Genomic DNA, 23,526 nt, shown 5'->3' with positions numbered 1-23,526 from the left:
TTCGCGCGATCGTGTGTCGCGAGCGTACGTGCGCGCGGCGTAAGTGTGCGTGTGTGAGTTAGTGAATGCCTTGGAGATGCAACCGCGAAGGATGCTGAGAGGAGGAGCAGGCCTAGGAGGCATCGGGTGACGGCGGAGCAACCGTGGGGTGAGTAACCTATCATTTACTTGTTATTTACAACTCGCACGATACTAATCGTTTGTGACGCTCGCGTCGCGTGTCTCACCTATCGTTTTACATTATTGCGTAACAATGGCAGAATATTCCCAGGAGACTATTATCTAATATAATAGTCTGATATAATAATTTCAACGTTACCATTAATATTTGATATTTTTTAAATTTTATAAAAGTTTATAGAGAAAAATATTGCACTTGTTAAAGAAAAATGTTGTTTATGAAATTTTATAATCGCATCATTGAATATTTACTCAAATATATGAATCTGTTTGTATATTTAATGAAGTGTCAATAAAGTGAAAAATGTTTTATTAAGTATTTATTTAGATGTATGCATATGAATATATTCATATGCAGTTTAAGTTTGCATTTAATAAAACAGAATTATTATGGAACAAAATTATTATGTTAAAATAAAATGAATATATATATATATATATATAAGTAATATTTAAGTTGATGTTTAATAAAATAATTATGGAAATTCAAAATCAAAATTTTATACATATATATGTGTATATATATGTATGTATATATATATATATATATATATATATATATATATATATATAATGATATGATTATTTAGACGTTACTATAACTTGGATATATTTATATTTTACAGATCAATATTGTAACAACTTATGACAACTCCGCTGCTGCGCATCGTATCGGTGAGTACTAAATTATTTATTAATATGAGGTAATAGGAGGACAAGAAATTTGTCATAGAAAGACATTGTCTTGAAATGGATAGGCTAGGACAGATTAGTACTTGTGTGTGCGATTATCCTTTTATTTAATGCCAGACTTTTATAATTCATAAAACAAAGCCGCAAATATTAATAAAAATGAAAGAAATAACGAGAGAAGAATATTTCAGTCGGATTAACCTTTGTAAGAAGTATAATAACGAATAGAAGGATTAATAAGATAGAAAAATTTTCACAAAAGAAAAGTTATCTCAATAAATCGAGTAAAGATATTATCATTCTTTATACTTTTTGCCAAGCACTGCAGAGAAGACTTGCAAGAAATTCAGCTGTGAATATCACGAGAATACATTACTTGAACATTTTTTTTTATTTCGTATTATGATTGATTAATTTTTTAAATATATTTGTTTATAAGAAAAATAATGAAAAATAAAGCTAAAAAAAAATAAAATATGATTGTGACTAATGACATACATCTGTCTAGAATTAAAAATTTATATTTGACTTTATTTCTTTCATTGTTTATATCTCATAAACGAAAAGGAGCAGAAGAAAATGTATTTATTGTACATTTAGATAAAATAAAAGTACATTCATATAAATTTCATATAAATTGAGTACGAAAAGGAAAATAAAAAATAATTGTTAATAGTACATATTCTTTTTTCCTTTTTTTCTTCCTCTTAAATATTGTTTGAATAGGTCTGCATTGGCTTTCTTATAAAGATTTTTTTAATACAAATAAGAAGTAACAAATATAAAGGAAAAGGAAAAATGTTTTGCAATCATAAATTCTATTTATTATTAATTATTATTTAATAATATTATTACTTATATTATTCTATTATTATTAATTATTGTTTATTGTTAATTACTATTTAATATTATATTTATATCTTTAGTATAATTAATAATTATTAATTATATTTATTCTGATGATAAATTTTGTACTAATCTTCCAATAGCCTATCCATTTATATTTATTTAATAATTAATAATTTATCATTTCATATTATTAAAAAATTGAAATTAGAAATAATTTTGATGAGATTTAATCAATATCTACGACGAAAGAGAAATATTTTTTTGTAAACATAGATTATCTTAAAATTACACGTTACAACAAGATAATTCGAAGAAAATAAAAAATTTTACTTTTATAAAAGCTTTAATCGTTTTAAAGTTAATATTTTTGAGATACTCGGTAATACAACAATAAATTATTAGATATATTCGAATTTGTATGAGTTAGATTCTTAATAAGGCAGGTATTCTCAAGTTTGTCGTCTTATCTTGAAAATATAGAGGGATAAAAATGTGTCCCTTCTACACTTGTATCATTTTCTTAGTATCTATATATCCGTGATACCAAGATCTTGCCCTGTATGGTCTCGTTTATCGGGATTAGCCACAGAATACTTTGTCGCTAACGGTTAATTCGCCTCCCTTGCGAGCAGCAAACTACTTAAGAGCGAGATGTCCCAAGACGTCTGTTTGTCGAGTAAATACGAACCGTCGAGTTATCGAAGCACCGAAACGTAATCCTCTGTGCTTGATAATCGCCGAACGTATCCTCACACTATATCGCATGCCCTGCTACTCTCTATGAAATGCAGTACGTAATTTTGTATAATTATTAGGCTAAGTACACCATATCCTCCGCCGAAATCTCTCATGTTGCATTATCGATTAAATTACGGATAAATGTATCATTAAAATCATAGGAACTATAATAGGGTAATTTGAGTCAAGGTAAAATATGTCAGGATATTAATGAAATGTTACAAAATAGATTTACGATAAAAACAGGAAATATCTGATATATTAAAAATATATGCAAAAATATTTACTAAGAAACATGTAGCTAAGCTTAGAATTTTATGCATGCATCTAATTTGTTTTTTAATTAAAAATTTTAACTTGAGATTAATTTGGTCATATAACTTTTGTCCTTTATTTTATAATAATGATATATTTATATTTTATATTTAGAACATAATTACTTTTAGTTTTTTATTTTCTAAATTTAATCTAACCATGAAAAATGACTGATTAATTTTTATGAATTTTTATTTTACATGATGTGAATAAATTCTGTCAATGTTCTTATTTTTTTCGAACTCTTAAAAATTTAGCATAAAATTCAAAACTAAAAATGCTTAGTAGTTGCCATCTCTTTTCAAAATTTAAAATATTTTAAATATATTTTCGAAAATATCGCAACAATCTCGAATATACAAGATAGTAATAAAAGTACATTAATCATAAAAAAATGACAGAGACTCTTGTTCAGTTTTATTTTATCTTGCTAATTTATCGAGCCTGGTGATAAATTAAGTGATCTGTTTTTCAACTTTTGCCCTACTTTTCCAATGTAAAATGAGTAAGATTGTTTAACTCGATAGAAATCGCACAGGCAACAATAATCATACGGCATTTAATCAAAGAGAAATATAATGGTGGACTATCAAATATGTCACAGGATCATTATTTAAATCCGACCAAAATAATTCTCTTACTCGTTTATCGGATAGGCTAAAATTTGCAGTAGAAAGTCTGCGATAAGACTCCAAGTTTTTAACGAATGATTAGTGTAATGAGATTCTCCGTAAATAAGCGAAGAAATTAATCACGGGAAAGCGAGCGATGTTAAGCTCCGACGACGCAATATTTCAACAAAGCTTTGATTCAAAGTCGCTTGCATCTGCTGACTCCCAGGGCTTGACAAACGGATTCGTCAAGACGTACAGCTAATTGCTGCGCGATTCCATATAAATGTCTCGGTATATCCTTATGCGTCTTTCATAAGTTCTATCTTCTCATACGAACTTTACCGTATCTTACCTTGTTCTTTCGAATCTGACAAAACGTAGCATTGCGTGCGAGACAATAATCCAGAAAATTAAAATCTTTCAGATAACTCGCTGTACAAATAATCGGACATGTTTTGCTGTCCTGTATTGCTGTCATGTAAATTCTCTTTGAACGTAATTAAATTAATTATCGCATTGCATTATAATTTCTCTTTAGGAGAGATTCCCGGTTCTTTCATCTTACTTATCAAATAGATTTTACTCCGATAGATCTTATTACCAGAGAGCTGCCGGATTAATTGGAAAATTAAATATAAAATGAATATTTATTAAATTTAATTAATATATTAGTATATAAATACAAAAATAATAAAATAAAGTTAAATGCAAAAGATATCTACACAGTATGTAGAAAGTAAATTATTTAGATTAATATATAATTGAAACGCATTGTATAGAAGATTAAATCGTTACGAGAGGTACCGTTTTATCATAAAAGGTATTCTTACTTAAGATTAAAGATTAGTTAGATTAATAAATATCCGATACGATAGCAGCATTTAACAATCCATATTTTAATTGTCAAAATTATTTGGTCGCGTTTGCATTTAGCGGGGTATCTTCGCGGTCGACGACAGTCGAGTTATATGGTAATATCGGGTGACTTTAATATCTGCCAAGTCCGTCCTCGGGCGCGATATTGCATACTACTACTACACGTTTACGTAATATGCTATCGTCTTCGTTGCAGCAAACAGACGAGTGCCGTACGCGCGCGTAAATTTACGAAATGCACCTCGCAGCACGACTTTGCTTCCTAGTACGAGCTGTTTAATTAGAAATGTTAATTAATAGAGCGCAGCGATCATGTTCACTTGCTGCTGATTGTGAAGTCTCAGCGAACAGCAGCGTAAAATTTCTGCTGAATATTTTCTGTGTTTTAATTTTTTATTATTTTATTCCCATATTCTTTTGCATATACAATTGACAATTGACTACTACACGATATATGTGTATTATAAAGAGTAATGTGGAGAAAAAATTTTATAACACTTAATAATTTTATGTCGTTTTAGAATATTCATTTTTAAATAATGATTCAAATAATCATTTTTTTTTTTTGTAAAAGTAATCCTATAAAGATCCAATTAAATATATGAGAAACATTATTGAAATAAAATTATATATAACGCTTATGTTAAGATTTTTTAACAATTTTACGAATCTTTTGAAAGTTTCATTACGCGGAAATTATAATTTCAATAGTCCAGTTTGAGTTTCTGTTGCAAAGAAATGGGCAGCTTATCTTGAAAGCGTAAGTCTAATTTTGAAACATTATAAATTTCAATGAGATGCGGATTTCAAATGCCGTGGAGTATCGATTTTAACGAGAGTTTCAAAACTGGATTTTCGGTACTTTCAAAATAAATGACATAGACATAATATTAAGCTATGTAACATGTACATGTAATGCAGATTTAGCGAGTGATGCAAGCTAAAAGTTGCATGCGTTTTAATTATATATAAGTATGACGATGTGATATTAATATGTACGCATGTATCTAAAAGCAATATGAATAATATCTCACGAAAAAGATACTCTTCTGTATTTAAATCTGCGACTTTTTCGTATCGGAGAGGATAAGAAGCGGGAGAAAAATTGAGATTTTGATCTAACGCACACATGCGCGAGAAACGGATAAATCGGACTTTCTATAAGAAATTTACTTTCATGTTCTTGTGAAAAAGAAGTGCTTTTGCTCGCGGTCAAAGAAAAATGAGAGCCGTCAATCGTTTATTCACATACCGGAGGAAAAAAGGAAAATCGTTGTATCGTTATGGTTTCATTAATCGAGGTGAATAGGTTACTTTCACATGCAAAAAGGATTATTTATCATTCTAAAGCGATATTACAGTTATTGAATGTTAAAAATTTTTCCCCGCATTACTTTTCGAAAATACGAAAACAAATACTTTTCTGTAGCACACGTTATTAGAGAACCACAAAATATAATTATGATTTTTCTATAATTAAAAATTTTTTAATTGTGCTTCGTACCGTTAGAGATTCTGAAAAAATATTTAATTTGAAAATTTTTTTTAATTGAAATTTAATATTTTTTTGAATAATTTATAAAAGCTCTATATACGGAAAATTTTATTATGCTGAATATAAATTTCAATTATTTTTTCAATATATAAAGAATCGAAGTTATTGACCTTTAATTTTTCCTGTCAGAAGTTCTATTCGTTTTTCGATGAAAAGACAAAATTCCGCCGAGTCAATTAGACGTGGACATGAATACAATTTCTATCGGCAAAAAGTGGAAATAGACCGTGTTAATCGACGTGGATGGCCGTTACGGTTGACCGCGGAATTTTCATTCACGTGCGACATTTCCCGTGACAAACGCGAAGAAACGAATGCGAAAGGGAAACAAAAAGGGAAAAAGGGAACAAACTGTCCTTCGTGCTAAGCTCGAATCGTTCGTCAGTATTCGATACGATCGATACGTTAGTAGGACCAACGAAGAAAAAGCGAGAAACTCGACGGAAGATGGAAATGTCTATTCGTACAACTGAAGCGCAAAGCGCATTGCAACATTGGTCGTAAAGTAATTCCACGAGAAACCAGAGAAAACGAGGGAAACAGCCATATAGTCGATGTTAAGCTGGCAATCTGTTCGCATCAACGCAATGACATTTAAACTCACGCTGGAATGGTCGAGATAATTTTACTTTCTTGAACGATCAGAAACCTTCATCTTTTTTAAAGGAGATTTTTAGGTACTTTGATATTTCAAAAAATTAAATATCTTTAAATTAGACTACAATAGAAAAGAGGAAAAATTTTTAGGAAAAAAAAAATGTTGAAATAATTTTATTATTAATTTTTAATAGAAGCGTTCGACATAATAGTTCACGGAAAATGCTTTCTCTTTACTCTTTGATAGACTACATTATGGATATGACAATATAAAAGAACAATAATTTTTCTCGACCTTTCTGATAAAATATTATAACAAAAGTCTTGAATTTTATTTTAAAAAAACTGAAGTCTTTTTTAAATTAGTAATATTTTATTTTATATCATTTTGAATAATATCTTTTCTAATATAAATATTGAATCTAACGTGTGTCTTTAATATGATCTAAACCAATATGATCTAAATAATCGAAATTAAAATAAATGTTTCTACGGCACGAGAGAAGAAAATATATTTTGAAATATGAAGAGATAAGTTGAACTCGGTCGATCGCAAAATTGCTAAAAATTATATGACGAGCAACTCGTTCGTTTGAAAAACGGGTGAAAGAATCGATATCGTAGAAAAGTAAACGGTGTGCATGCGAAGGAATGCATTTGTGATCGTGACAGCGTGTTATTTTATGATGTCTTTAGCATACACATGCGTATTGATTCCATCTGGCTCGTAAAATTTTATATCTTCATCATTCATGTGTCTATACGAAATAACATCACGAAATAACGTCGAGGAGATAGGCATGACTTCGCATAAAATTGACAGAGATTATCTTTATATACGTCACATACTTCAGAAAAAATTCTATGTCAGGTATCTTCAGAGATCAATATATAGAGTCAAGATAAGTTTTTAAACTTTTACATCTACTTATCATTTTATTTTAATTAACTGCTAGTTGAATATCACTAATTAGCTTTTTTTAATAAGAAATGCTTAATTAACTAATTTTAATTAATTACTTGTTATTTGCATTTAACTATTTTAAATTGGTATGCCTCATACATATTATTACATATTAGTTTTACTAATTAATTCAGAAGTAATCTTGTTAGTAAAAGAAAAAAAAATAAAATTCTGATCAGATAAATCGTGAAAAAATCAATTAGAAAATATAACAAATTCTACAGGCAAGTGAAAAATGACTAGTATATGTCTTTAAAAGAGTTATTGCATATTCACATACAAGTTAGGTCAAAAAATCATTGTACTAAAATTCGCACTAGTGATGTACAAATTGTACGAATAGTACACAGACATATCGTGTATGTTCTTTTGTTTAAAACCGAACAATGTGCGCAAACTGCGCAAACTTTATATGTATACGTTGAAAATAGTCCCATTGCAAAAGTCAGTAAAAATCAATATACCATTGCGCTCCTATGCAAGTATCGTTCGTATACCGTGTAGTTTTTCAAGCTGGGATAAATCCATTGTTTCCGACTGCAAACGAAATGAATTTTTTAAACAATGAAATAGTGGCTAATAGTAAGCGTTAATTATCGCGCGAAAATTACATCCGAGGAACAAGTCGAGGATTATTATTAATTACCTCCTCTCTCGGCTCTTCGCTTTCTTGTTATAACAATTAGCAGTTTCATCTCATTACATCATTAATTAAATATAATATATGTTTATATAAGAGAATTTGTTTGCACATGCATATATCCTTATTTCGATTCGAGGTAATGCAAAATATGTTACTTTCACAAACTTAAAGTCTACGTTTGATTTCTTGCAACAATAAATTTGTAGCTGTACAAACAAGCATTGGAATAAAATAAAAGCTCGAGATGAGTAGAGATGGAAGTTTATTTTATTAGATTTTGCGAATGCGCAGGAGAAAACACGCTGTTTAAATTAGCAGACATTTATTAAGTTCCGTTTTACATCGTTCGGTATTAATAATGATCTATGTTGGCATCACGATGCATACCGCCGGTAGTGCATACATAAGACCAATTTCCCGATTTTTAAATCAATTCCGCTTTATGCGCATCGAAACGTACCGTTTTCAATACCACGCGACCTATGACCTATAACGCGAGAGCGATGTCGACCTGTCCTGAACATATACGGGTTTCATTGCGGTCCGCTCGAAGCAAGTCACCGAAATAATGGCGCTGCGAACACCAAAGGAAGCACGCGGCTTCTCCTTGTATTTTAGAATAATCCTGTTTGTTAAATTGCAACAATCAATTGCGACGCGAGAGATGGTTGTAACGTGTGGTAACTTTGGTTAACTGCAAAAATAACATGCTTCTCAATTAATCATCATGTTGCTTAAACGGACGATATCACAACTGTTTTGCATCATCTCGATAATGAATTACGATAATATAGTATTCACGATACTCTACAAATTTAAGATAAATAAATGTGGAACATTCGTTGTTATATCTGCATAATTGATACGCAACGAGAGTTTGCGAATCAAAAGTATAAAACGTTTACATTAATTATGTTAATTAAGAATTATGCTAATATAGCTTAACAATTTTAAAATTTAATTAGCGGCTACATATTTTGCTAGTCTACTGGAAACCGCAGCTTTTTGTAATTTGTAATATTATTATTTGGAGTAAATGCCCTCAAGTTGAGAAATTTAAATTAATTAATTTAATAAAGCGTTTCATTGACTATTGTCGTACTTTACTTATCAAAATTACACTCGCGACGAGAATCAATCCACACATATTACATTTAACGCTAGATATAAAGATATCAGTAGTAATTAACGATTGCGGTATGCCCAATAATTAATTAGTCAGAAATGTCAGAAATGGTCATTAATGCACGCGCTATTTTAACATACTGTATAGTATAGCGATGTATAGTATGTTTACTAACTTGTTAAATATTAAACAATGAATATATCATCTAGGAAATGTTATCTCCTGTTTCTCGTTAAACTTTTGTATATTCAATATTCATATCGCAATAATTAATATGTCAAATGTAAAAACAATGTGATTGAAAATTAAAAATAACATAGTAGTGTTATTTACTCTTCAGAACTCTTGCTGCTATTAAAAAAACCTAGTAATATTGAATTTTTGTTGTATAATATTATTACATAATGATAGTCTGACGTTTACGCATGCTTGATCATGATGTTTGCATAAATTTTCTCCGATAAAATTTCAGAAGCGACTTTTTCTTTTTTTAGCAGTGAAAATTTTCTTAGACGTCGCACTTTTGCGTAATTTTTAAATTTACAAGATAAAACATCTTGCTAACTAGGTAGTTCTGCGTAAACTTCAAATTAAATTTTTATTAAAGTAGACAAGCTTTTAAAAGTTACTGAAGAGTAAAGTTTGGCTGCCCATTGCAGTCCCGAAGCTGTATTAATCGATATTTTTTGCATCTTTATGATAAGTGTACATCAAATTTGTATCTATCAAATGTCGGGTAACTTCTTTTTTATCTCTTTTAATACGCACTTTTTTATTTTTACACTCTTCTTTTAATTGATAGTGTCAACACGTCCCTCATTCCTCTCTTTCTCTCTCTCTCTCTCTCTCTCTCTCTCTCTCTCATTTGTATTAATCTAGTTACTTCTTTTTTTTACATGTTATATATTTATACATGTTATATATTTTATACATTTTATACATGTTATATATTTATACCAATTTAGAGCAACAATGGTGTCTATAGATGGTATATATATAACTGGACATATCGCATAGATCTTTAATTACAAATCGACAAACTAGGAAAAACAGAGAGAAACAGAAACACAGCATCAGCACAGTTAGAGCATGTAACTATTGCGTAACCATTCTTTCAAGCGAGATGGATTTTGTGATGATTTTTTATTTTTTATAAATTTCTATCTTTTTGGCTAGGCATTTACATTCTGAATCGCATTTGTCTTGGAAAAATTAAAATATAATTATATATGATAGAAAAATTGTGTTGTTTGACGTCATGTTGACGAAGACATCATAACGTTTTACTCCGCTTTTTCACGTGTTATTTATGTCGACAACAACCTGTTTAATTGTTCGATCAAATCATGTGAATAAACGTACAATCACGCTCGCAATGAGGAGTCTCCATTGATCTCCTATCCTTCAATGAATGATAGATTGGATTTCGGAAAATGGATTTTCTCACTATCCTCTTAGTTATTCTGTTTTCTCTTCTTTCTGTGGTGAGAATATTTAATTTACAATATCATATTTGAATCATAAAATCCACATTGCATTTATTAATCACAACATTTCTATAATTATCTCTAAAATCAATATTATGATGTTATAATTCTTAATTAATTTTTAATTTATGAATAATATTTTCGCGATATAAAAAATATGTCCCTAACCAATTAAGATCATATTGATTAGCACAAATGTACTGAGTACATTTTGATTTCATTATATTTCGAATTCCCTTTCTGTGGTTTTGCTCTAGAAAGACAGACAGACATCTTTCTCTTTTTAAATGCATGTTATTTTTATGAAATCTTGTTACGACGAAATCTTATTTATCGCGTTGCATTAAATCGCGTCGCTTTGTTTGAGCAAACTGGTAGACGCAAACGGGGAGTGTGAAAGGTCAGTTCATTCATCAAGCATCGAGCGATGAACTTTCGACGATGGTCCTATCGCATTGACGATTTATTGTCATGGCGTGCGGGGTGAGAGGTTCATTGATAATAATTTCGTCAATGGAAATGCTTGAGGTGGTGCTTCATGCAGAACACGACCTATCCTGCCGTCGATAAAACCTCTTGATAGTAGCGGCCGGTGGCAGTTCGACGTCGGCCGTCGCTGTGAACGGATATGTTGTCGTCGTCGCGATTTGTTCATCGCTTTCTGTTTCGACGAAAATAAATGATCGAGTTGAGAAAAAATGCGCGATCTTTATTACGGATGTAAATTTTCGGAGCGACTGTATGTCAGCGTTTTGTTCGATGCAATTCTCCGGTAATCGCAACGATCGATGAGTGATCATCGACGATCAATTGTTAAATTTAAAGGACAATTTCCGAAAAAGAGTGGTTTCCGATCTGTCGCGCGTGTAATTTGACAGTTGCCGAGCGAGCGTTGTTCTCCGCGAACACCGTCGACCGCTCGAAACATCGACACTTTCAAATCGTCGCGCGTGATCGAGAGAGGGTCCGCGATCGAGATCGACAGCGTTCGGCGCGGGAACTTGATTCTTCGTTTCTCGAACGAGAAAACTTCCGAGAAAATTTGAGAACCCGTTCACGGTTCAATTCCGCTCGATCTTCGTCGAGGGAAAAACATTCGCGCGATCGCGAAGCGCGCGCTTGATTGTGGATCCGCGCCCGCCGTATTGTGCGCGATTTTATTATATATTTCCCGACGCGTTCGCGCATCGCTTATCGCATCTTCGCAAGCGAAACCGAGGGCTTTCGACCGACCTGCGTACTGCACTGGATGCACGCAATAAACGCGACGGCCGTCGTTTATCTCGAGCGCGTTAACGCACCTCGCGTAGTGCGCTACTCGCCGCTCGCGGCGACGGTTACATCGCGGAAAAGCTTGGGAGATCGATACGCCGATCTCCGTGACCGCGATCGTCGGATCGATCCGTGCGCGTGCTCTCGCGTCAGATTTCCACGAAAGACACGTCTGGACGCTGTAATCGGAGCTGAAAGCCACGTCAATTCTGAAAGGGGAAGGCAGAGTTACAAGAGCGGAGAACAATGCTGTCGCAACGTCGCGTCGCGTCGCGTCATCGACTTGTTCACGGTATCGCGTGTAATTAGCGCGTGAATGCATTAATGATTTCTCGAAGTCATTGACGATCCAGACCGTTGATCATTAACCGGTGATCTCTCTCGCGATCAGGTGAAATTGAATATAAACGCTCTTTCCCGTTCGTGAAACGCGTCTCGTGAGAAACTCAATTTGATGACGCTATTGGAAAAGCGGGAAATCAACGTACAGTCGACTTCCCGAGTAGTTATTGGCCATTAAAAGACTCGCGACGGATGCGTCTGAGGAAGAAGATGCGCTAATTAACTGCGATCTCGGCCCAATGCCGTCTCGTGGAAATCGTCAAGTGGTGAGTTTGAATTTCTATTGGTTTCGTTAGAGTGTGCTTTTGAGTAATATGCGGTTGCATCTGAGAGGAAAACGCTGTAACGGGAAATTACTTTCTCGAGAGTGCGCGGAATGAAAGGGTTACCCTCGGTTACTTTAGAAGGGACGTATCTTTCGTCGCCGATGTAACATCGTAGGATTTTTAAGTGGTTTCGTGGGAAAACTTCGAATCAATTACGAATATAATATTTTTCACGATTCGGAATTAGAATTATATAAGATACGTATGAGCTCTACCTTCTGAAATTCTATCTTTGCTTTTTTAACAAATTTATATAATATATAGATGGGAATAAGAAAACATTTTATAATGAATATTTTATAATTTATAATGAATAATTTATAATGAATATTTTTATAAAATGTATGCTTGAATTATTCAGTTATTTTTCATTTAGCAATTATTAAAGTATTATATTATATAAGGACTCTGCAGAATTGTTAATTAGAGTGCTTAGATTTGTACTATATTAAAACAAGTTTTCACTTGGTTCTCTTAATATATATATATATATATATATATATATATATATATACATATATATATTTTTTAAATTAAGCATTTTGTTTGGAATAAACGTATTTCATTTATCTCTTATTTATTAAGAGCAAAAGTAAGAAATAATTCCTTTTTCTGGAGATTTCTGAATAGATGTATTTAGACTTAGTAAACGCAAGTAATTATTAAGACTAAGCCGCTTAGGAAGTGATTGTCGGATGTTCATTGAGTCTCCCTGAGGTTGATTGGCCCCTTTATTGACGACATAATCGAATGAATTATGCGATCGTTGGCGGGGTACCATTTGCGGCAATACGACGTATTGATTTCCGGAACTTCAACGGCGTATTTAACTCGATAGCTTTACTAACTAAATTACTCATTGAGAAATCAAATTGAGTTACAAAGATACCTAATGAACAAATAATAATCAAGCTTAAAAAATTAGTTATATCTTTTTGAACTTTTGTTAAAGAAAAGATTAATTCCAGATTGCTTAAAGCAGTTGAGAAAGTTTTATGGAATAGGAAATACAAATAGTCAAAGGCATAGTCAAAGACATTTTACATAAACTGTGCAACCAGTTGATTTTACATAAATTATACAGCCAGTTGATTGGAATCTATCATCTAAAATTAAAATTGCGAATTAATGTCGAAATGTTTATATTGTATTAATATTTAATTTTAAAAAGTTTATTTTATGTTAATATTTATTCTACATTCTATTCTACATTCTATCTTCATCTTTACTTTACTTATATCGAGGAAAGTCAAGCATATTTAGCTTAATTTTGCACAATAATAATTTTATCGTCGTCATCTTTTGCTCCTGAATCACCGCTTGGGGTCGATGGCAATTCCAGTGGTCCCTCTCTTGATACATCGCAACGAAATTACTGTTGTCTATCAGCGCTTGAGGTCGATCACCTTTTTTCCAATAGCAATTGATTTAGAAACTGTCGAAGCGTAAACAACTGAAAGCATAGGCTCCGAATTTTATTTTTTTTTCTCCTAATTAATTGAAAGCATCAAGTGATGTAGTCTCGAATATCTATATAGAAAATTGCAATCAGAGAAATCATTGCATAAATCTATATAAAATTATCGTTAGTGAGTGTTAATGAATACTAACGATAAATTTGTAGCATGAAGGTATTATATAGAATATATAAAATTTTTGCGCCAACGAAAATAATTTTTGTTTGCAAATTTGAATTAACATATATAAAAACTGAAAAATGTTTCTATCGAATTCCCTATATATTTATGTATATCTGTATTATATGTAATTGCATCGTATTTTTTTCGGCTGTCTTTTATCAAAGAAAACGAAAGAATAATAAGAAAAATGTCGCCTGCACTCCACACCTACGCAGCTTCAAGTAACTGGCGCGGAAAGCACGTGTTATTATCTCGTATTTTTTGCCAATTATCGCGGATCTCTTTGCGTCCACTAATAAATATATTAACTTATGGCATGGCAAATGGAAAAATAGCTGGCATACGTCGCGATATCTCTGACTTAAAGCAACATTATTTGCCGTCAGCCGAATTTAACTCGGAGCACGGGGGAAATGTGCTTTTATCTCTGAGCTGACCGCGCTTTTTTCACAATTTACTCTCTAAACAGCAAGAATATATTTGATTTGGATCAAAGGGTTACTCCAGCCTATCGATCCTCATTCTTTCAGAAAAAGGCGAACGAGCGAAACGAAAATTTGCAGCACCTTCATTTTTGAACGCGTATAATACTGCTTAATTTAATGATCGAGATCTGAAAGTGCAACGGATGCTGTCTTCATCTCCGTTTCACATACTATTGTCGTGGGAAAACAATAGGCGATATTCGCGAGCGCGAGTTGGCCCTCTTTCGTTCTCTCTTACACGTCAGTTCTGTATTTTCCTCTCGGGGGATGTCTTGCGCGCTATCTAAGAGATCGCTCGACTGGAAACCACCCTTCCGAGCTCCACTCGTCCGCGACAACGCGAGATTTAATGAACGGGATAACTCACGTGAGAAGTATCTCGTTGAACGACATCAGTCGGTTCGATTGATATTTTTAAAGATTATTTTAGGTAGAGCATATTTAAATCAAGTAGAGTAGACGACAGTCAATTGTATAACTAGAAAAAACGTATTTTATTTGCACCTAAAAATAATTTAAATTTAGTAAAATAATAAATTAGTAAAATGTTTGTGCAAAACAAATTTACGCGTACGCGAAGCAATGAGAAATTGATACTAATCGACCTAAATGTACTGAGAGTTCTCGATATTAAAATTGTTTAAGTTACAGCAAGTGCAAAATCGTGCGACACGAATGCCCATAAAAAACGTATTATGTATTTCAATATTATTTATAGCTGTACAGTTTCAAGTAGTTCACTTTCAAATACTTATTATCGGGCGCCATATTTCTCGATACTTTACATGTATTTGAATCGAGAAAAGAATATTTTCGATGCATATACAGTAGAAATGTAAGCTATTATTAAGTCCGCATGATAGGAAAAATGACTGGAAAGAGAATCGTTGGGATCGGTAAAGCGTCGACAAAGCGTTGTTAATAAAAAGACCTGCTCCGTCTGCAACATAGTAGACCCTCAAAGACCGGTGATATCATTAAATCGATCGCTGAATAATGTCATTGGTCTCCTTTCCTACTTCGTGTCTTTATACTAAATAGCGAGACAGGTCTTTTTATAAAAAAAGTAGTCCTTGAAAGATCTTTGAAAGATGCAATTCACACGTTTCATTTGTATTTCAACTAACACTTTTCACTATTCTCATTATAATAAATCGCACTCGTCGATCTACAAAGATATTTCTCTCGGAAATTACGTATAAAATATGAAATATTATTTTTTAATATTATATACTGATTAATTTTTATATTAATGTAGCATTTCTATATTCTCGCCATTTTCAAATTAAATTTATAAGTGCGAAATATTTTTATTCTTTTTTATAAGCATATCTGAATAAATAAGATAAATTACCTTTATGATTTCATTTATATTTAATTGCCGTTTTTAAGAAATTAAAATAAAGAATGCAATTTAAAGAGGATACATTAGGGATAATATATCCAAATAAAAATGAGCAAGAAAAATCTAACTCTTCTTTACTGATTCATGAACCGGAATAACTTCTTGTCAACATAGCTAATTTGATATAAATCGCAAATTTTATCTTTGATACTAGAGTAGATTATATTATTAATTATTTACAGTTTTGTTTGCAATTTTAAAAATGTAACTATTATTATAGTCACAGATTTTTATTGACTGTTTATTATTCCAAATATTTTAAATTAATAATTTAAAATTTTTAATAATCAATTGTTTATGCTAAGTATATTGCGGTATTGTTTACATCATTATTTATACATATTGCAAAATTAATAAATCATATTCAAGGATACGATTTATGCGATAGCAGCGATGTTAGATTGGTCAATCGCAATTTTTGACGTGCAATTTACACAATCTCTTAGCTATTAATACATCGAGAGGCCAATGTGTGATATATATCTCTCTCTTACTCTTTCTCTCTCTCTTCCTCTGTTTGCCAATATACTATACTACATACGGATTGCAACATTATAATTACGCGACAAAGTTCGTACAAAAATAAAGCCGAGTTAAGCAGATAAGCGTGCTTACAATAGATTATTCGCGGTCGATGCATTTCGCCCGTTTCATGAAAAGAAGCACGCGCGGGGTTTTATTCGATAAATCACACGTTAACCGAGAGCACGAAGGCTTTATTGCGTGCAAATATCCAAGACTATGCGAGGTTGTCGTGAATGACGGATGTAGCGTGTCGTGATTTTTATCGGCACGTGCGACGCTGATAATTTACATGCGTGTAGAAAAAAAAAAAAATACGATATACGGCGGTGATGCGTAATGCGTGATGTATGCATTTTCGAACATTTGACATTTCGTGCAACTTTCATTGAGATTCGAAATGTGGCGTGCGAAGCTGTCGCCTGTAAGTCGTATAACGCGATATCTCATTCTTTATTTAATTCCAAAAGAATGCTTTCCCAATAGAATTTTAAATTGCCAGGTTACTTGCCAAGACGCTCAAAAAATTACACAAATACTAAAATGTTATAGAGAGAAATCGGGGAAACTGGTTGGATTTTTTATTAAAATTGACATTATATCGATAAAAAAGAGTAGAGGATGAGAAATATAATACAGGAAAAAGCTCGCGATATCCTCTATACATTATCGCCATTGTGATAAATTGCACTTAGATAGCATCCGTAAATTTTATTAAGTACGCTGACTACACTGTAACGTATTTTCTGTTCTAGTGTAATTATTGAATAGAGATATGCATAGGACAATGGAATTTGTAAGGAAGCAGCCCATATTATTCGCAAGCCATACAAAGTTCCGTGACTTTTAATCACCTGATGTAGTCGGGTTTTCTCCGCGAAAATGGACGTGAGTGTAATTACTCGTAGGAACTCGCAGTAGCAAGCCGAATTACAGACATGGGTTCCTTTAAGCCGGCTTTCATTTATCGTTCCTTCGAGCGCGTCTTTCAAATTTGAACTAAAAGCTTGAAGCAATTTTATGAGATCTTGAAAAAGCTTCTTTTTTCGGAAAAATAAGCGGTGGATTCATGTCGCAATTTTATCTCCTAGATATTCACGTAGAAATGGCATATGAGATGTGCGCAACAGTTATATTTTCTAAAATGAATTTTTGTTAACGAAAAAGTAAATTTCGTTCTTCTGGAATACTACGACAAGGGAACAAATTCGGTCTTCTGCTTGCTCGCTAAAAGTTAATGAGAAATCATTGAGAATGTGTCACCTGTTCCGCGAAAGATTTTTCCAGCGGTGAGAGTTCGTATCGATTAGGAGAAATAAATGTTACGTAAGCGAAAGATGCCATAATTTGGCCGAATTCAATGGACACGTCGGCCAATTCACTAGATAACTAGCGTGGCCCAATCAAGTGGAACGCGCTGATATACAGCAGCAGTACGTTGTTTTTTTGTTTTTTTGTTTTTTTTTTTTTTTTAGAGAAGCCAGAAGTATTGATTTACTTGGTCAGTCATGTTAAAAGATAAGCCCGTATACGTATCGCTTTTACTATACAATTCTTAAATAGACGCCGCAAAAATAGATTCCAACTAACGAGCGCTTCGTATTTAGCTTGTCGTAATGTGATTAGGATCGCATAGGGAATAATGCAGTCCCATCATTTTAATCAGTCTAATCTTATTAAGCGAAAGTTCATTTAATTTCAAATACACGTTCCTAGGAAATACTGTACAATTAAAAGTGCAAAAGGATGAAAATTAAATAAGAATCAATTATGCGAAGGAAAATCAATAGGTCGCTTATTTCTTATTAGCATAGCTAATAAATAGCTGTTATGTAAGATTAATTTTCTTATAGTTAACATTGGAACATTGGCGTTTATATACCTGTTATTATGAAAAGTTGAAACGTTTGATTAAAAATCATGATTATCTATTATTATTCGAGTTGTAAATAGTTTAGATTGTTTTTATTTATTATCAATGGATGCGTCATTAAAATTTTTATTTTCGCTTAACTGACGTAAAATTGCTTTAAAACATTAATATTAATGGAAAATTGCTCGCTTTAGAAGAAGAAGTAGAGAAAAGAGGTCAAAAATACGTGATTACCGCAGAATTATATTCTCCGCATCAAAATAATGATATGCAGGTATCAGTACTGCATAATTGGACATTCTCTTTGCCAAGGAAGTTTCATAAAATTAAGCATTCCGTGCGTGAACGGTTGAAAATAACCATAAATAAACTTTCCGCGAAAGCACCGAGTTAATTAAATTTGAGGATAGCGATGCTTGCATTTAATTATCGTGGTGTGGAAAGAAGCTTTTGAGACACATGTCGGGTTGGCCCGCACACCGCACCGGGGCCAAAATTCGATAGCCTTATAACGCGATACACGAAATTTATAAAGTTGAACCGTTACAGTAAGTTGTTGTTAATTAACTGCACAATATCGTATGTTTTTTGACAGAATACTTGTTAGACTGCACAATATGCGAAAGTAATATTACATTTATTGAAAATACGGTTACACTTGAGATTAATTATGTCTAAAGTAAAACTTGCCTAACTCCTTTTTTATAACGACCAACGATAGAAAATTATTATATATTTCTCGTTTCAGAACATGTAATTTAATTGAACGAGATGCCAATATACGTGCTGTACATTATCTGTCGCTAACGAAAGAATATCGACTTTATTCATTTCTGATGATTTTACGGAAATTACAAGTTTCTTAACTGCCTCGCTGCCGGTTTATTATGGAAGCTGTATATACAAGATTTTACTACATATTATTTTTGTTCGGGTTATCTTTGATAAATCTAGAAATGAAATTATTTTCATTACGCTTTTTCATATACATATATTGAATTATTATATATTATATTATCATATATTATTATATTACTATTATTATTATTATCATTATATTATAATTATATTATTGATTTGTTTATATTCTTTACAAGATTACTCTGTAACAAACAGAGATGCGGTTGAATAATAGTAATGAACAAGATAACAGTCATTTGGTCTAATTAGAAATCCTGAGGTCACATCTAATTTCTTTTGCCATTTAAGTTCATTTCTGTTCATTTTGGACGCCTCGGCCCGCGTGTATACTATCGTCTTCTTCTCGGATGTTAAAAGTAAGAGCCGCCCTACAGTCACTTTTATTTCTTCTTTTACTTCTCTTTCTCGTCGGTTTAGCCCAGCATCCAAACAAGTTGCCGCGGATTACGTACATCCATTTTCACGCGGGCACGAGAACACCAGGAACACGTGCAACGCTAATCTTTAAAGCCATCACATGTGTACCGACTCTATTTTCCTCTCGTAAATTTACGCCGGATAGTAAATCGTTTACGATCGATATGACGGCATCTTCGAATGACGGTGAAAATCAAGAGCTTTAAAAAAATTTAGGATGTACTTTTTTTTTTATAAAACAGTAAATTTCTAAGAGTCTAAAACATATGACTTATATAAAACATTTTATTCTTCAAAACTTATTCTATGTTGAGTATTTTTAAGTCTATAGTAAAATGTCAGATTGGTTTTTAGAGAAAATTTAATTACTTCTTTTGAATGGTTCTCGTAAGAAACCATAAATCGCCTGTCTATGACGATATTTTATTTATTGATTTGTACGTCGTAGAAAGAGAAATCTATAAACTTGTGGGAGAAGCATTTCTATGCGAGTAATCGATTTTCTTTCATCGTCGGACGAGATCGGGAATCGCTTGCACAGGCACCGATGACGAACTTAATTGGATTTAATCTCGATTTAAGCATCTGCCTCGAGCAGAACACGCCAACGTTCAATCCAACAATAGAATCGCTTTTGGCCCCGTGTATGTACGCGTGCCAGTCATTTTCAGGCGGCGACGACATCCCGCGAAAAGAATCTGCCCTAAAGTGATTCGAGGACAATCCTATATTCTGACAAGCTAATAAAGTAGTTAATTTGAAACTTTGGAAGTATGTAAAAAATGTTAAAACGTCAAGTAAATTTTGTTGTAAAACCACTATGAACTTTTTTGAGAGATAAAAAAAGTAATCTGATGTTTAATTCTAAAAGACTCTTTTTTATTAAAAAAAATAGATATGTTGCCGCAAATTTCGGTATTTAGTTGTCTCAATTTTATGACGATTAAAGATAAAAATAAAAAAAGCAATTGCGTTTTCAATAATCAAAGTGTAATATTACTTTTATATTCATTGAAAAAAATATCAGTATATATGAATAGATGAAGGATCTTTTTTAAAACGGGAAATATATATGATGTAAAAATATAAATTTTGTGCATACATTATTAATGATTAAAGAAATCTGAATTATTCAAATTTTGACAAATTAATTTTATTTCTTTCTTGCAATTAAATTTAATTGATTAAAGTATGTATATACGTGTTTAATAACTTTGTCGGGAGTCAACGGCTCATTAAATTATAAAGCCCGATATCGAAGAGATATTGTTGTGCAATCTGCCATGAATAATTCAATTCTTATTTGTTATCGAACGCAATTTAACTTGGAACAATGAATTTGAAGTTTCACGATGTTCCGTCGAACTCGTCGGGCGTGACATTTTGAATGAATCCTCGGTGGTTAAATGATTCGACCATCGTTGAATTTAATTCCTCGGAGATCGTTAAGGACGACGACAAACGTTTTAAACTTGCTCCTAACGTTTCCTGAATTTTGCAACCGCACGGTTACACTCGACCGCATCTGAAATCTGAAATTTTTACCTCTCACGTCGAAAAGATGAAATTCTTACGGAGAGGTAAGTTCTCGCAAATTACCGGGAACAAAAGTTTAAAGGTCTCGATTTGTCTTCCACGGCGTGTGAGAACATTTCCCCCGTGTTAAATTAGTTCGTGAAACATTAATTGAGTATGCCGTTGGCATTTGCGCGCGCGTTTGCTATAGGAGCCGCCTTTTAACATGTAATGCCTTCCACGTGAACTCTGCATTTAAATCTTAGTCTTAGTTTAATCTTAATTCCTCACTCACTTGTCCAATCCATTTTTTTTTTCATATATAAATTTCGTTTTACTTTTTAACCTTCGGAAAGTTCAGCTAGCTTTTCGTTATCTCACGTGATGCTCCAAGAAAAGGGATGCCGTGTTATCCGTATGTTATTCCAACTCAATAATATAAGTGATACAACTTTATCGTCATGTAAAAAATCGATACACGCCGTACCGCGCGTATTCACACGAGCCGTGATTACAGAGAGGATGGATTCACGATGGAATAATAATTTTATGAAAATTCTATGAAAATGAAAATAATGCCGCCAAGCGGCATCCGCGGGTTGTGTCCTGCGATTGTGATCGCGGGCAGACCCGACCTCTCACGAGGGTCTACCTGAATTCCGGATCGCGTGTTACCGCGGCATGAGTATCGCGGGAGAACAAAGCGAAAGCTGGCAAGATAGGCTGAACGTGACTCACGAAGAAACTGAAACGTATCGCGGTATTCGCAGGAGTCTGCTCGAGCGTGCGGAAATGGTTGCAAAGCAAGAATTTCCGTACAGATACGAGATGCGGTGCGGTATCCGAGCGTGATCTCCAAAGGCACTTTGCTTCGGGAGCTTTGACAAAAATCCGGTTCGAGAATCCTCGAGATATTCATAGTCATTTTTCGACGATATTCCGCTATTATAAGGTACCACAATGTACGTTGCGTAAAATAATTTAGCAGTAATTCCAATTGGAATTAATAATTTTACTCACTGGATTAAAAGTATTTTTGTGGCTTCGTGATCTCTTTAAATGGGTCCAGCAACGTGCCAATTAATCGAAATTAAAATTAATATTTAAATAATTAATTGAAGTAAAAATAATTGAACTTGAAAATTTATTAAATTAAAAAATAAAAAGTTGAAAAGACAATGTTATGACTCTTCTTCCTTCGTTGCATGTATGCTGATAGGTGCTTTCGAGTTAGCGATATATTATATAGAGATAGCACGCTAATTGTGTCATCGATTTATAGTCTACATACATTATGAAGTGGCTCTGTTATTAGCTAGCCTATCACTGACTTTTCATTCACCAATACATACACACATCATACTAAGGCTATTTACGTATCGTATATTGATATAATTGTTCACAAATAAGAGTCAATATATAACTAGACTTATATCTTATTCTTGTGTTTTTATATATCTGTATCTCAGTTTAAAGTGATAATCTCAGTTTAACTCTGAATTAAATATAAATAAAAATTTTGGATAAGAGTTTGAGATCCGGTTCATCATCATTGTAATGATTTTTTTCATTAACAACTTAATACAACAGATCTCTTCAAATTCTTAGCGAACATTACATTATGTCTCTTTCTCGATACAGTTTCATCCTATTTTTAATATATAATTCTCTGTCGCAACACATTAAATAGACATTACGTAAAATCAAGTTCTTCCACCATATAATGACGATAGACAGCTCTCCTATATTCTGTGTAAATATACCTCAACGGCAAATACAGAAGTTTAATGAATCCGGTCGATGCGGACGGAAAATTGTATTAAGCGACCATGTACCTCTTATCTGAGAGCTTAAATAGTTTAAACCAAACTTACATCGCTCGCAAAACACTCTCGTAGACGTAGGGCGAAAACGAAGTTACATTTTGAAACTCGTTCGTGCCTCTTCGCGCGTGCAAATCTATTTTGCGGGTGTCGAAGGGCGGTGTTCGAGGTGTTTTTAAATGCACGCGAGGACCATAATATCGCGACCATGAAATCAAGCGCTCTATTCAGCCTCGGGACTGGACTCTCCTCGTTAATGGCGGCCTACTTGTGGCCGGCGACACGATCGGCATCGTTGACGGCCACAGTTCGGCGTTATGTTAAAAATATGAAGGCCAAAGGATAGAT

General features: G+C 32.8%; 1 protein-coding gene across 2 annotated transcripts in view; it reads left to right on the top strand.

Annotated features, from left to right (window-relative positions):
- The window catches only part of Oamb (Octopamine receptor in mushroom bodies), a 114,579-nt gene continuing 91,053 nt past the window's right edge, over window positions 1-23,526 (top strand). Inside the window, exons 1-2 of one of the 2 annotated variants that reach the window (XM_089081369.1) lie at window positions 1-148; window positions 807-855. The gene's annotated coding sequence lies outside the window, so the exon portion shown is untranslated. Of the gene's footprint in view, window positions 149-806; window positions 856-11,245; window positions 12,518-23,526 lie in introns of those variants that run through there. The other variant, XM_089081367.1, reaches the window with a different exon arrangement.

This window comes from Pogonomyrmex barbatus, unplaced genomic scaffold (genome assembly GCF_055798465.1).
Source record: "Pogonomyrmex barbatus isolate J1 unplaced genomic scaffold, ASM5579846v1 scaffold1, whole genome shotgun sequence".
NCBI classification, from domain to species: Eukaryota; Metazoa; Arthropoda; class Insecta; order Hymenoptera; family Formicidae; genus Pogonomyrmex; species Pogonomyrmex barbatus.
This window is presented reverse-complemented; position numbering and strand designations above follow the sequence as displayed.